Source organism: Juglans regia, chromosome 12 (genome assembly GCF_001411555.2).
Source record: "Juglans regia cultivar Chandler chromosome 12, Walnut 2.0, whole genome shotgun sequence".
NCBI classification, from domain to species: Eukaryota; Viridiplantae; Streptophyta; class Magnoliopsida; order Fagales; family Juglandaceae; genus Juglans; species Juglans regia.
In genome coordinates, this window is record NC_049912.1 from 7820041 (window position 1) to 7836692 (window position 16652).

The window sequence follows — 16652 nt, forward strand, 5'->3', positions numbered from 1 at the left end:
ATGAGCGACTTGGTGCTTAGATTAGTTTTACGTTTATCTATAACTAAGGAGTTACAACTCTAGTACTGTGTTATTTTGTTTACAAATTGATTGGATTAGTGATGTGACTTTTGAAGTTGTGGATTTCAATGGTATATGATTATGTTTTGGGATTAGCATTCTAGTACATTAAGTATTGGTAAAAAATAAAATTATCTACTACGAATACTACATACTATTAGATGCATGCTATATACATTATATTCTTAATTGTCATGAATTTGGGTATGTGACCTATGTTGCATGTCTTGACGCTTCAAGTTTCATCAAATCACAAGCAGAGATTGGGGACATCACAATTATCGCTACCTTTTTTTTTGGGATAATAATTTAGTTTACAAACGGAATATTCATGCAACGGTGCAGACACAAAGAATAGTGACGTGCTTGAATCTAGCAGTGCACCAGCCACAAACCTCAATGGCTTGGCATTTGTTTTCCAATCATAATGCAATTTCCTTTATTAGCTCTGGATATAAGTCCTTTTTTAGTGCGCTCCTTCCAGCCGCGTACAAGAAAACTCTCTTTCTTTCTAGATTGACCTGGGCAGCTAAACTCCTCATGTTTAGTTTTGGCGATTGTTGCCACATTAACTGGCTCTTGAAAATTCTCAATTATGAAACAAGCCATTTGACTATGAATCCTCAGCTGCAAGCCCCCTTGAAAATTTTGTGCTCACATTTTTGCCCTGCCAATCAAATGAGAAGCAAATCTTCCAAGTACCATAAATCTAGCAGCGTACGACTCAACAGATAGATTTCCTTGCATCAGTGACCCGAACTCCTATTCCTTTTGTTGTTTAACCGGTTCTGGAAAGAACCAACCAATTCCTTCTTGACTCTTTCCTAGGTTAAGGCGGCTATGTTGCCTAACTTTGATTCCAAGAGTAGTGACAATTGGAGCACTCTTATCGAAACGATATGAAAGATATGAACTTGGTCTTCCCCAACTCCTACACGTGTTGATACATATATAAGCGAATAGTTTTACAATGGGAGCATTCCAATCACAACCTAATCCAAGACAAACCCAATTAGTTGAAAGCCTACAGATGTTATTAAATTATTCACCAAGCTTAAAAGACCAAATGCTATTTCAGCCATATACAAAAAGGCACTTAGAACCCTCAACTCGACTGTATATACTTTTTATGATCATCACCTTCGACTAGCATTTACCCTAGTGGTAACCAAACTCTTTATTATTCACCACTAAAATCCACCAAATCATATCTTGTAATGACCCGGTCCTATATTTTTAGGGATAAATTACAGATAATTTTATTAGGCTCAATAAATGAGTTAAAGCCCATAAAAGAATTTATTGGATAGATTATTTTTAATTGAACCTAGAGTTAAGGCTCCTTTATTATTATTATTATTATTATTATTAACTCCAAGCTCATGAGTGTTAGACTCCAAACACTATTACCATTGTGCTTACCTTTTCATAATAAAACTCCTAACGAATTTCCTTTATTAACCACAACCATACATGTCTCTTTCCCTAGGATTTATTTTTTAAACGTTCTCTATCACCTATATATATTGATGTATATACGGTTTAGACCTCGTTCCTTGTCCGTCTATCGCTACATGCATGGCTTTATTGTAACCGTTTCCTCTGCATGCACATTTGTCACCTCTAGGGTTTTCCTTTTGGTTCTTAACCAACTAGGTCTATAAATATGTTTAGCCCTTCTGCATGAAAAGAATAGTCCACTGCCGCCCAACATCAAAATACACTCACGCATGCAGAGCACCCTTTCACAAACCACCTCCCCTCAGCCCTATAGCACGCTAGAAACCACCCACCAGTGGCTGCCACTGCCTTTCCTCAAGCCAACTCATGCCCCAAGCTGCAAGTCCACCATCGAGAGAGTCTTGGTTTCATCCAAACACACGACCAACGCAACCCCTGTTTTAAGCAAGGAAAAGAAAATAGCATCGAAGACGTCCCTCTCAGCCACCGTGCAACGTCAAACTGCTCCACATCGTGACTCCCAGACAACCACCCAGACCTCACCACCAAATTCAGTTGTGAACCCACATTGGAAAACAACACCCTCAACCTCACCGAAGAACCTCTGTTCTTGCATCCGAGAATAGAGCACGACTCTTCCCTTAGCAAGCTGCCCAGTCGTGAACCACCCTCCACCACCATAGTAGTCAACATCTCCAAGCATGGTAGCACCGCCCCAAAACGCACGGTGAAAATACGACCGCCCTCTCTCTCGGTAACCTACCTCCTGTCCCTCATGTTGTGTCCTCTCCCTCTAGTTCATCTCATCTCTCTCACTCTTCCTCTCTCTCTCTCTCTCTCTCATAACTCACTTTCTCTCTCAGTTGCATAGTCGCCCACACGTTGGAGTTGCCACCGTGCCCAGCCACGAGCCGTCGCTAGCTTTTGATCATGGTAAGCCACTGCCCACATCCCACTGCCACAACCTCTTGAGTAAGGCCATTCCGTAAATTTTTATGTACCTATACCATGAAATATTATGAAGTGTGTTATGGTAAATTATAAGAGTACCCCTGTTGAATTAGTGTTGATAGAAGGGTTTATTTATTAGTGTGATGGGTTCCTAAAGTAAAAACCAAGATAAAATAGATGTTGGATGACAAAACGTTTTTGAGTATTATTTCTAAGTGACATGTCGATGGCGGAAATCGGGATAGATAAGCTAGTTGGGCTTGATAGCATTTTAAAGTTAATCATCTGATAAATTGTGAAATTATGCGAAAGGTAAAATAATTGGAGAGTGGCGATATTTTAGAGTTTTTGAGGATTTTAGGTTTAGAAAATATAGATTACTATAGTAGTTTAGATTTTAAATAAAATCACATGTTTCATTCGAAATTTATGCAAATTACGTGTTTATTTTTATAGACAATCGATTACGTGTCGAAAATAGTGGATTAGCACTATAAAGTAAGTAGCATGATCATACCCTTACACGAATGTATGGTAAATGACATGTCTTTTACAAAAATATTTTGTATTTTGCATGTATCCCCTTCATTGGAAGCCCCTTTTTACGTACCCCAATGATGATATATTTATGAAAATCCATGATTTTATGAAAAAAAGTTATGCATTAAATGATTTATGAAAGGTCATGATTTTATGTAAGAGTTATGTATGAAAATAATTTATAAAAAACCATGCATGATTTTATGTGAAGATTTATGCATTAAAATATTTATGAAAAAAATCATGATTTTATGTGAGGAAACATGTATCAAGACATTTATGAAATAATGCGATTTCATTTGAAATCTATGATATGATATGACAAGCTATGGCAAGAATGTATGCGATTTCTTTTGAAATCTATGATATGACAAGTATGTAAGTATGATTATGATGAAATATGAATTATAAGATATGTAATGACCTATGTTATGATATGAAGATGGTATCTATGTTATGGGCATATTGCATTGCCAGGTTGTACATACTGATAGTGCACCCAATATGTCTTCTTTATGTATGGATTCCACAACTCGTGGCCACGGGCAGAATCAGAATCTACTTAGATTCGCTAACCCTAATTCACTGGGGTCAACAATGGGTAACGACCTATGATAAGTGGAAGATAAGTTCATGTTCATGTTATTTACGTATGTATTTATGTGTATGTACGTTTTCCAAGAAACCTTATATTTATTATGTTTACTGTATGATGTGTTGCTTATTGAGTATTCGACTGATTTTTGTATATTTTTATGTTTTTAAACCACCTCAGGTGATGACATTTATGAGGATGAGACTGTAGGCTAGGACTTGACTCAGGGAGGCGAGGCAGAGGCCTAGACAAATTTATGCTATGATTAGTTTATGGTTTAAGGTTTAAATAAATTATTTTGTTAAGCACATGAGACTTTCGTATTTTTTTTAAATAAGTCCTTCCGCAAACTCTATTTTGGATTTGCAGTATTTATTAAAGCTTGTTTTATTTATGAGAATCTTTCGCATCTGGCGCATTTTTAAAAAGAAAGTTTTTAGTCAAGTTTAATAGCACACTGGCTCCCTGAAAATTATAAAATGTCTTTATTGGGGAGTGGGGTGTTACTAGAGTTGAGCCTAACACTAGCTGATCTACCCAATCATACTCACTTAGCTTGATCACTTCTTGTACCATCGAATATAATATATCATTTCCATCAGTCTATCGGATCTACATCCTTAGAATCAACAAAAATGGGTTCCTAGAGTTTGCATCATCTTCCACTTAAAATCTATTAAGAATCTCAAGTCGATAATAGTCATTTTGGAAATCTGCAAGATAGACACTTCTAGATCTCATAGTGAACATTCACTTCTTAAAATCTCTAAATCTATAACTTAGATTTCACCAAAACTCACATCCTAATATTGGTTGTAGACTTAATAAATTTTGATTTCATCAAACTTGTATACTAAGTTTGCAGACCTTAGAACACCTAACCTTAATATAAATCATTTTCTAAAAGGCGCAAATTCCAAAACCTTAAATCTCCATGGATGATTTGGAACTATTACCTCAAATCATGACTACTATTTTTGTTCTGCTAGCAAAACTACAAGACCACATCATCCTCATCTTACAATGGATGCTGACTTGCTTTCCTACTATAATATATCAATTTTCCCCAAGCTTAGATATCTTAGCTTCAAGCCTATATACACTAATAATTTGATCCTATATTCTAGTACTAATTCTTAAGGACTTGTGGGTTTTCCCAGAGACAATTGGTCTAATACAACCTTGTGATGCCCCTAAACTTTGCTTGGAATTTGAGGGAGATTGAAGCATCAGGACATGGAACACAATGTTACATACTCTCATTCGTGTCAGTTAAGTTGCAATGAGCCTAGTATGCTTTTAACAATGTGTAGTAAATGTGATGCCCCCAAATTCTGCTTGAGATTGGACGAACTTTGAAATGTTGAGAAATGCAACACAAGGATAACTGCCCCCATTCATGACAGTTAAAGATGCAATGCACCTAATATGCATCTAACAGTATGCAATATACGTTGCAGATAATTTTTTTCTTGAATAAATAACACCATACCAGAGACTATATCCCAAAACATAACATGCTTCATAATTTCATAACAGATTGATAATTGTGATGTTACAAAAATTTTCCATCATGAATGTAACATAAATAAGTATTAGAGGCGGCGCTCCATAACTGTAGTACTGAATAACATAACAATTGTGCTAACTAGCTCAGCTTCTCAAGCAACTCAGCTAAGATAGCCAGAATCCTATTGATAAACTAGAGAACAAAAGCAATAATATCCTCGTCACTGTATTGGGCCTAATTGACATCATCCAATCTATCCTGAGCTGGCTCTCTAGATCTTGACACATAGTCTACCTTTTCGGGAGGAATGATAGTTTGAACTACCACAAGTTAACTACCAACTTACTAGCAATATACATATGCATGCATGATAGTAAAATGACATGAATGCGCCATGAAGTGAACATGAATATGCATGACATGACTTGGCAAGTAGCATAACATGACCTAACATGAACTGAAAACTGACATGAATTGAACATGAATTTGGAATCTTGTTCAACACATACATGGTTAATTAAACATGATTATATGGATGCTACACAGGCTTGAGCCATGTGCTCCTATCAGTACCCCATCACATTATAGGCATCTGCACCAGCTATGAGTATGTCATGATAATTGAATTAAAAAATATTAACATGTTGATGGGACCACCGTCGTTGGGTGCTGAACTTCGCTCCCACAACCATTTACTTAAGTCTCATTCGAAGCCTGTTATTGGTACTTTGTCAAGCCAGGAAATTTCACACCAGTTTAAACATTCTAGCATGAAAAATGGAGTTTCACTAGGATAATAGCACATCCTATCACTTGGGATTGTGATAAAAAAAAAGAAGCTCCATAGACTTGAAAATATTTTTTCGTGACATACTCTATGCATGGGGCATGATGTGACATGTAACAATGAACATGTAATATATGGCATGACATAACATGGCATGTGACAGATAAGCATATACTTGAAATAATTAACATGACATGACAAAAGAGAACATTTATAGTAATCATAAGTGACAAGAATATGAAATTTATGGCTTACCACTCTACATACTTTTTACACTGGAAAGTAAGTTAAAGACTAACTTATAGTTATTGTAGCATAATGTACGTAAAAAGGCGTGAACTGAAATGAGATATTTTCTTGAAGTTAGAAAATCTCAATAAGGCTCATACATTCATAAAGACTCACTAACTTAGGCTAAATTGCAAAGTTACCCCTCTACATAAGGGAAATTACAAATTTTTCATTGAAATAAGGATTCGGCATACTAACTCCAAATTCTACCAATTATGTGCTAAATATAAATATGCAATCAAAAAAATTTAAAACATAACACAACTAAAGAAACCATGCATTGGCCGATTCACATATAAGGCCAAAATCTTGATTTTTGTTGCAATTCATCCAAACTTTAATTTCATGCCTAAACTGATTTATGCAACACTTAAAATTCATATTATATATTCTAAAATAATGCTAAGACATCAAAATATACATCCCATAAAATCATTAACTCATCATACCAACAAAAATTCCAAAATACTAAGTTTTGGTCAAATAGAACAAATCCTTGATGTTCTTGATCTATTGCTTTCCAAATCAACTCCAAGAACTCCAAAAGTCCATAAACACACTCTTAATATGTTTAGAAATCAACCTAAGTGATAATCATGCTTGAAAAATAACCAAAATCACAAAACTTATTACCAAACAAATCAGCATGCACACACTAAGTCCAAGCTGAGTACCACATGTTTTGACTTTAGATCAAAATCACTAAATCTGAATTTTTCATGACATAAACCTTCACGAAATAAAACTATATACCTCATATTAAAGTTTAAAACTTGATATAAGTGTTTAATCTAGGATCACATGGCAAAAGTTCATAAAACAACAAGGCACACCCATGGGCCTCAAGTTTATGTCCTAACCATACCTTTGTATGCATAAAAATTATTCCATCAAGATTTAAACCAACTTTCATAAAAAATAAACTATTAACACTTAAATGAAAGTCTTAAGAACAACATATATGAATTTCATGACCATTGGACTAGGTTTATAGGACCAATAAAAATCACAACCTCAAAATTGAAACTGTTTTGTGTGTTTCGGTTTCAACCCCAAAGCAAATGTGTATATCTTAATAAAAATTCTAACATGCTTTGGATCAACTCATAACATGTATAAAAATGTTTTAACATTTCATCATATCAATACCTAACCTAAACTTTAACATGAACCTCATCAAAACATGAAGATTCCACACCATCATCCAAACTAACACCGACATGACCTTTGCATGTTCAAAAACCAAATTGCACCAACTAATACTCCACACTAGATTACACAAATATATAAATGGAAACTAGACTCAAAGCAAAACAAACCATATGATGAAGTTTCATGAGAATCGACTTACAAAGAGTTGGAAAATGCAATGCAAGAAGCGCCAAAAAAATAGTTTGAAACTCTCACCCCAGTTCTCTCCAAATAAGTTAATAAAAACTAACCAAAGGGTGAGGGAAATGCATGGGGCACCCTTTATAGGAAGAGATGGCTGATGGGGGATGGCTAAATGACCACTTGATGGGGGTTTAACAGCCATACCAGTGGGCAAAACCATGGGCTAATTAGCCCATGGTATTTGGTGCTATAGTCAATAGGGGTGGGGTGGTTTTGGGTGGCTGTTTGGCCTCCATCCATGCACTATTTGGGCTGACATGTTAGCCATAAGATGGTATTGGGTGGTGGGGGAAACTTCATCAAGAAGCTTTGCATTGATGGTTTTTTATGGGCCTAAATGGGCCTAACCGAATGGGCCTCACTATAAGGGTAAATGGGGTTTAGTTTAGGGCTTTGGTTTTGATCAAGCCTAATTATAATTTTTTTTGGCCCAATGAAATCACCAAGGTATGAAAGAATACATGAGGGTGTGATAGCATGGATTTGCGTTGTTAATTGCATGTAGAAGTGATTTACTGAAGTGATTAATCACCTAAGCAAAAATTGAGTGGTTTAGGGCTTGGGAAACCATTTAGGGTTTTGATTTTCTCCATGGATTTCAGATTTCAATTGAATCTCAATGGTTTGGGGTTCCTTCAACCCTCTATTGGTTGGATGAAATAGTGTTTGGCTTAGGTGACGTGATCACATGGATTGATTTATCATCCGTTCCTTCACATTTCTATCACACGATTCCTCTTTGTGACAAATATCCTATACTATTCACCAAGTGTGACTAGGTTCTTGGTAAGTGTCCACTAAAAACTCTCCAAGGCTGTTTTGGAAAATCCATACAGTGATTTGAAAATCTTCTAAACCAGGTGCCACATGGCACTATTCCAAGTGTTATTATTCACTCAAGATTTTGCGAAAATTGCTATAACACCATGTAATCATACGGGTCTAGTGGTGCAATTTGTTTAAAAAATTTGACCCCTAAGTGTCCCAAACAAATGAAAAGGCATTCTTGAGCACTTTTCATCTGGAAAGTGGGAAACATATTCTTACATCGCAAAATCTTAAATATTCATTTGAGACTAATGGTGCAATCATTTCTCAAAATCGTAGCGGATAGGAAACTGACTATGTTGATAGACTAAAACCTAAACGGTTGCTCGATTTGTGCAAATCCTTTTGATTTCACAACATTCCTAAACTCTAAAGAAATTTATCCACTAAATTTTTGGAAGGCTGTTACAGTAAGTGTAGAGGATATATATATATATATATTTTTATCAACATACATTATACCAGAATACTAAACTCAAAACATCTTTACATTCCATTCATATAAACATGTCCAAAAGTAACATCAATCTTCCAACCAGTTTTTAAACAAAATTAGCATCATACTGGAGTTGGCACTCCTTAGTTATCGATAACAAGAAAACTAGTATAGGTGCTTAGCCGCTCAAGCAGCTCGGCTATCAACTCCAAAATCTCCATCGGCTCTTCAAGGCTCCTCCTCGATCTACTCAATGTCATCCAATCTAGGGTTTAGTGCTCCGACGGGCCCTAACATATTTTCTACCATTCCGGGGGGACTGGTAGCCGGGACTACCACAATGTGATTTATAAATCTTACAAGTTATGCTCCTAAGCTACCAACAGTATCTTAAACATGCATGATAATTAGCATGACATGTATGCATGATGGACATGGACTTGTTTTCGTAGAAACATAACTTAGATACAATAGAACCATTCTTGAACATGGCATGCTTGCTTTCATATACTAATTTCATACATTCTTATTCAAAGAAGTAGTTCATAATGCATTTACCCTGAGTACCCTTTAGATTAGGGAAGATCAAATTGCCTTCACCGCAGTACTTGGCAGATGATAATGCTTTCAGCGTAGTATTGAGAAAATCGTATCTCCTTTATCGTAATTCCAATTTAGATTGATCAACATTTCATGCTTGACTCAAAAATATTTCATGACAAACACATATGCTTAATGACATGTATTTGCGCTATATGACAGATATTCATAATTGATGCTTTTAATGACATGGCGTAGCATGAACATTTCAAATAAAATAGACATATAATTATGATATGGATTTACTTGCATGAATCTTGCCATCCCATATAAAATAATACACTACAAGTAAGTTAGAAACTAACGTACAAATTAGCAGATACTTCATGAAATGATGATAGTGACGTGACAAACATTCATACTTGATATATACGACAACATGGCATGGCATAAAAATTTCAAATTGATACACATATAATTAAAACATGATTCATATGCTTGAAGTTAGTAATCTTACATACAGTAACATACTCAATCTTACATACAGTAACATACTAAGAGTAAGTTAGAAGCTAACTTACAAATATCTATGCGAAACGAAAGTATAGCGTGAGCTTAAACGAGAGATGTTCATGGGTTAAAAAGTCTCACTTAATCACGAAAAATAGAAATTACTATTTTAGAACTTAATTTGCAAAATTACAGCTCAACTCTTGAGAAATTGTAAATTAGCCCCTAAATTAGCTCAACTCTTTAGAAGCTAACTTACAAAAAATATAGCCCAAAATTTACCAAAATATGTATACCTCATTTAAATTCCATTCAAGGTCCATCTAGGGACTTAAAATTCACAAAAACTCAGTTCAAGTACATAAATATCACCTAGCTGAACCTAACTAGGTTACAAATACACTTGGCTTGTTTTTGCCATTTTCCACACCATCATGCATAGACCCAACTTTAAGAACTCAATAATATCAAATCCCTAGTTCTAATATCATGCCAAGACACTAAACCATGCATTTTTCAAAACCATAAACTTGCCATTTCAAAGAATCACACAAAATACCAAGATTAAGTCAAACAGAACCTAATCCTGGTGTCTTTGGCCTAACACTTGCATTTTGATACCAAGGATGACTAAGCAACAAAACTCAACTTATTCACTAAATGAAATTGGCTTGCATATATAACACAGAACTCAAAAACACAGCATGCTTTGGCTTTGAACAAAATGACCAAATCCTTGATTTTCATGCATATATTCTTGAAACAAAATATTTATGCATTTCATTTACATGTCTTTAGTTCATATAAGAACCATATTCATCATATCATTGCAAACCACAACATCAAAGAACCCATTAAACCAAGATCCTCCAAACTGTGCAATAAAACATACATCTTTGCATGTTTATCAAAATCCAACAAAACATTAGTCATAAAGCTTTTAAAATCCAACTTAAACCATAAATCAAAGCTTTAAGAACAAGAGTTTATAAAATCAAAACCATGGATTTAAGTTTCTAAAGCCAGAATGACAAACTAAACTAAATATCTCATGGTTGAAGTGTTTCGGTTCTAACACTTAAAAGGATGATGCAAATCTATTTTATTAAAACCTCATATGCTATAATTCCAACGAAGACCTTGTATAAAAATCAAAGTAATACACCATATCACCAAAAGTTTTCAAGACTTTCAACAAAACAACACAAACTCTCAAAGCTTGTCAACATGCTCCAAACCAAGCACCTCATCACCAATATCCCATCATCCAATTTTCACTTTCAAATAACAATATCAACTCCAATAATCCCAAGACTCAAATTATAAAAAAAAATTAAAAGAGATTGGAGTTAGGAAAAGAAACTTACAAAGCTGGAAATTCTAAGAAGCAAAGCACCTAAACTTGTATCTCCAAAACTCTCTCTTGGTTTTCTCTCTAGGAAGGAGATGAAAAATGCAAAGTGAGAGAGAATTGAGGGGGTGACATGGGCTATAGGGGGTTGACTTGGAGTGGGTGGAATGCATGACACATGATGGGAAGTTGGTTTGTGGAAGAGGGGAAGAAATCAATCAGAAGGGTGCTGGCCGAGTGGTGAAATTGAGGTGAGAAGCTTGAGTGTTTGATTTGCCATAAAGTACACTATATGGGATGAACCAAGGGAACAAACTCAAGCCATGGAGGGGTCATTCAATGGGGAACTTGTGTGAAAAGCTACACAGAAAGGGAATCATTTCAGTTGGAACAAAAACAGCAATATAGTTCTCACCATTTAGGATATTATAGATAGGGTTTCATGAAGGGCTTTAAGTGCACTTGCAATTGGTTTGGTCAAATGAGTGTACCACGCTATAAGGAAGTGGATGAGGATGTAAAGGATAATACATGAATGGATGGTTGTTTGCAAAAGTGGTTTAAACTTTGAAGGAAACAAGTCAAAACCGAGTAGCACTTTTAGAGTTTGAGAATTTTAGGGTTTCGGTTACCCTCAAGATTTGGGGTTTTGGCCTCCTCACAAATTTTGGAGTTTCATTCGGGTTGAAACCCTCTTTGTTGGATGGTCAAGGTTGTACTTGAGTGGTTAAAATAATGTGATTGGTGTAAGAAGACATGTTGGTTGCTTGATTCTCACTCCATCCAGCTTACACATTTGTACTTCATCTGACAAGTGTAATTGTGTTCCAAATGGTGGGTTGTGATGATGCAATGTGTTCGAATAGATTCACTAGTGATCCTATGTTGATTTGGACATCCTACATGGCGATGTGCTCGTCATTTGGGACGTGGCAGGCTAGGTGCCACGTGGGGCTCTTCGTGAGACCTATTCTTCACCTAGAAAACTCGAAACTTTTTCTTGCACCACAAAATCTTAAAACTTCATACGAGTCTAATGGTGCAAGTCGTTTTAGCTAATTATAAACCTAAGTGCCTCAACAAAACCCACAATGGGTATGTTTTCCCTGAGTGGATCATACTTTGACTATGCTAACGAATTAAAATGTAATCGATTGATCGATCCATGAAACCCTCCTAGATTTTCATGATATACCTATAGTCCAAAGAAATTCATTCCATTAAATTTCTTTTAGGATGTTATAGATTTTATATAGGGTAAAATTTTCCTTCAAACTAGGTTGGTGCAAACAGTCTTTAACTCATTTAAGTAATTGTCTTGTGTCCATTGAGCACACATGGTAGTTTTTTAACTTGACTTTTAAAAGATCATGTACATATTCAAGCTCAACGAACACTTATATATATATATACACACACACAGACATGCACATATAAAGAATCTTATGTAAATTCCATATATATATATATATAAACATACATCTATAAACACACACACATATAAATAACCTTATGTATTTAATGCTTATTGTGGTGAATTGTATAGCATGTGTGAAGCCCAACCTAGGCCTCAGAATGCCCTGGACCTTCACCAGCCAAAAACCCTTTAAATCCCAAAGATGGATTTTCCCCTCATTTTGCTTCCCTCCAAGTCATCTTCCCCCACTCTCCCAATGACCAATAGTGCCTTGAAGACCCTTGCATGCTCTGAAACCTGTTAGCTCAGCTTTGACTGCCACTGTCACCCCTGGCAACCGCCCCTCTCCACCAATTAAGGATAAAGCATGTTCTACCCATGAGAGCCCTCCCATTCTATAAATGGCTCGAGAGCCATCTCCCACATTTGCTTTTCTGGAGACCGAGACGACCCCCCCCCCCTCCCCCTCCAAAACAACATCTTGGCAAGCTTGAAACCCTAAATGGTTTTCCCAAAATCCTAAATGAAGGATTTTAGTTTATGTGATTAATCACATGATTGAATGATTTTCACATGCTACTACCCCCTCATTTATTCCTTTTGTAACACCCGGGCCTAGCGCCAAGCATATTTATTATTATTATTATTATTATTAGGTTAAAAATATTTTTATGGGCCGAGAATATTTTTAAGACAAGTCATAATATTTTAGAGTTTTGGATCGAAGCCCAAAAGTCATAGGAAAAGCCCATTTATCGTGCCATACCCATGAGCCCAAATACATGGAATGAACTAGTAAGCCCAAGCCCGTGTTACCTTATTTTCAGACTCCACGATTCTACATGTTTTACGTCGGTTTTATCCCTATTCATCCACACGCACATCTCCCTCTTTTCTCTAGGGTTTTTCGTATCGCCCTTTTGATATATATTTAAGCACTTATCATCACATGCACTTATGCCTCTATTTTCTCCTCATTTTGTGTTTGTTTTGTTTCAAACATCTTTTCTTCCACACGTTAACTTCCCCGTATGTGTTATTTTTATTTTATTATTATTTTTTCTTTCCATCTATATTTCTTAATTCCCGTAAGTTTTCCTCTCGTCCACTCCATGCACACACACGACACAGCCTTTCATCCGTGCACACATCTCTCTCGGCTCTCTAGGCTTTTATTTTTTTTGGTCATCCATTCATCTATATATTTGCACGTTCTTCATCCTCAACGAAAACCTAGAGTTACCGCTTCTTCTTTTTCACGCCTCAGCCTCCATCACCCACTGTACCCACTTGTTGTTGCCGCATAATTCATCCACTCTCCACTGTGAACCTCAGTTCAGACCTCACCACCTTGCCCACTGCCCAGCCACACGAAGTTGTTGCCTAGAGTCCCGTAGCCTCTACTGCAAGCTTCAGTTTCCTCTGTTTTTGTATCCAAAAACAGAGCAGCTTTCAGCCACCATAAACTGCTGCTATACCCTCCACTGAGAGCCCCACCACGTTGTGACCCCACCTCACGAAAACCACCACGGTTAACTCTACCGCAAGCCACCCCTCTCACGGAAAACCCAGCAGTTTATTCCCCTGTTTTTAGCCACCTGAAACAGAGGTCCACCCACTGGACCACTGCACTACACCGCACCTCACTAGCCACTCCAAGTCGTCGCCACCCGCATGGAAAAGGGTGCTGAAGACCCTCAGGCCACCTCAGCCCATAGCACCCCCTCACGGTGAGTACCTCCCTCGGTTACTCCCTCCTTTCTCTCTGCCCTCACTCGCTCACCTCTCCCTCTCTTTCTCTCATGCTCAGCGCAGCTCGACAGAAGCTCCACCACACTCCTGCTCTCTACTGCGCCACCACAGCCCCTCCAGCCAGCACCGTCGTGCCTTACCCCTCCACACGTGCCTCGGTTTCCCTTGGGTAAGCTCCTGCCACCGCATACTTGTGTTATTCCGTGTGTTTATTCGTTCGGCCTTGTTCCTATAAGTTTTATACGTGCATAATATATTATATATATATATATAAAATGTTGACCTAATAGTTGAGTACTATTACCAATCTACCTTAGTGTACTTTCCAGATATTTGTTTTCGGATTATAGGTCTTTTTGGGTTATGTAATTTAAAAGGGTTGTATCTTTAGTTTCTTAAAATATTATTTTTGTGGAGATAATATTTTAATAATATTGTTAACTAAAGGAAGTAAACCTATTTTTTTTAAGAGAGGAGTTTTTCATGCCGTATTTTATAAGATTTTTAAAGTAGTCTAAGTATTCTATTAATTTATAATACGTTGTCGGTACTTTAGATATTTTAAATATTACTTTTTATTGAGTTCTGTAATTGTCTTAACACTTGTTCGATTAAATCTCTTATTCGGTACAAATTCGATTAAGTGGATATTGATGGTTTTAGAAAATGATGGTATTTTAGGAATTATGAAAATTTTAGGTTTTGAGGATTTAAAATAGGTTCCTTTAGCAATTTAGGTTTAAATATCGAAATACGTGATTGATTGAAAATTTACAGAAATTACATGCTTTTTATAGGTAACGATTAATATTTGTTAGCCATTTTGAGGAAATTTTCGAAAAGCTAATAAGTCCAGGTAAGCGGGGTTCCTATGTTAGACATTGCATTAAAATAAAATGAGTTGTGGTTATTTTTGAAAAAATATACATATTTGATTTTGAAAAGAAATTTGAACTACCTTAGTTATTTGTTCTGCATTACTCATGAGATTCTGTTTAAGAAGAAATTATTTTCTGTCATGACTGATGTAGACATGAGCTTATTTTTGACATTCTGTTTTTGAACTTTGAAAAGTGAGCGTATATGAAATTTTGTGCATAAATTATGTTGTAATATGATTTTGTTCTGTTTTGAAGATTTTCTATACTCTGATATGATCTGATGTGATTTCTGAAAACCTTTGGCATAACATTCTGTTTTTGTTTCTGTTCCATTCTAACCTTACCACAGGTGTAAAACTGTGGCCTCTGTTCGGGTTGGTACCAACTTTTCTGTTTCTGGTGCACCCAAAGTGATTTTTTGTGTGGTCTTTCCTATGTGCACACTCGGGGCTCCGAGAATAAATGAGGAGAAGATTCACATTCTTTTTCTGCTCGGTTAGCTACCGGGGTTTGCACAACCCTACCACGGCAGTTAAACATGGTATTTGTTCTGATATGATAAGATAAGATGTGATGTTTCAGTTTATGCTATGCCAAAGGGATTTTGATTATGAATATTTTCGAACTTTCGCTCTGATATTTTTGATAACATGTTTTGACGCTGCATTTTGAAAACATTATTCTGATTCTGCATTCTGAAAGAAAATATTTTTTTTTCGGCATTCTGAACTCTGTAAATGCCCATGTTTACATACTAGTATATGTCATCTGCTTACTGAGTTGTTGATAACTCACCCCTTATCTCCAATTATTTTTCAGATAATTTTGATGGTTCAGCTGGAGAACAAGAGTAGAAAGTTTAGTAAGGTATGATGATCGTAGTAGAATAAGTGTCTGAGGGTACAAATGCTTATTTGAGAGTCATAGTTAGTAAACTGATTTATTTTTCGGGTATTTGATTTGATGAGTTGAGGATGTTTTCGAATTTTTGGAGAATTTCTAATTTATGTTATTGGGAATTTCTTTATTGTCGCCATGGAGAAACTTAGATTTTTGGATTGATTAAATAGATTAATATTTTATGGGATTTTTTGAATTTTATAGTTGTGTTATTTAAGTTAATTTTAAGTATTAAGAGCTAACTCTCCGGACTTTAGGGATCGAGGCGTTACACCTTTTTATCTTGGTAATCTCATTGGGCCAAGAAATATTAGAATTGAGATTGCTAGAAACCGAGACCCTAAACAAACCCTCTTTAAACCCTAAAGTAGGGCCATTTGGTTAAGGCCCATCAAAAGCCCCATCCTTGCATGGCTTCTTGAGGAACTTTCCACCACCACCCTAGGT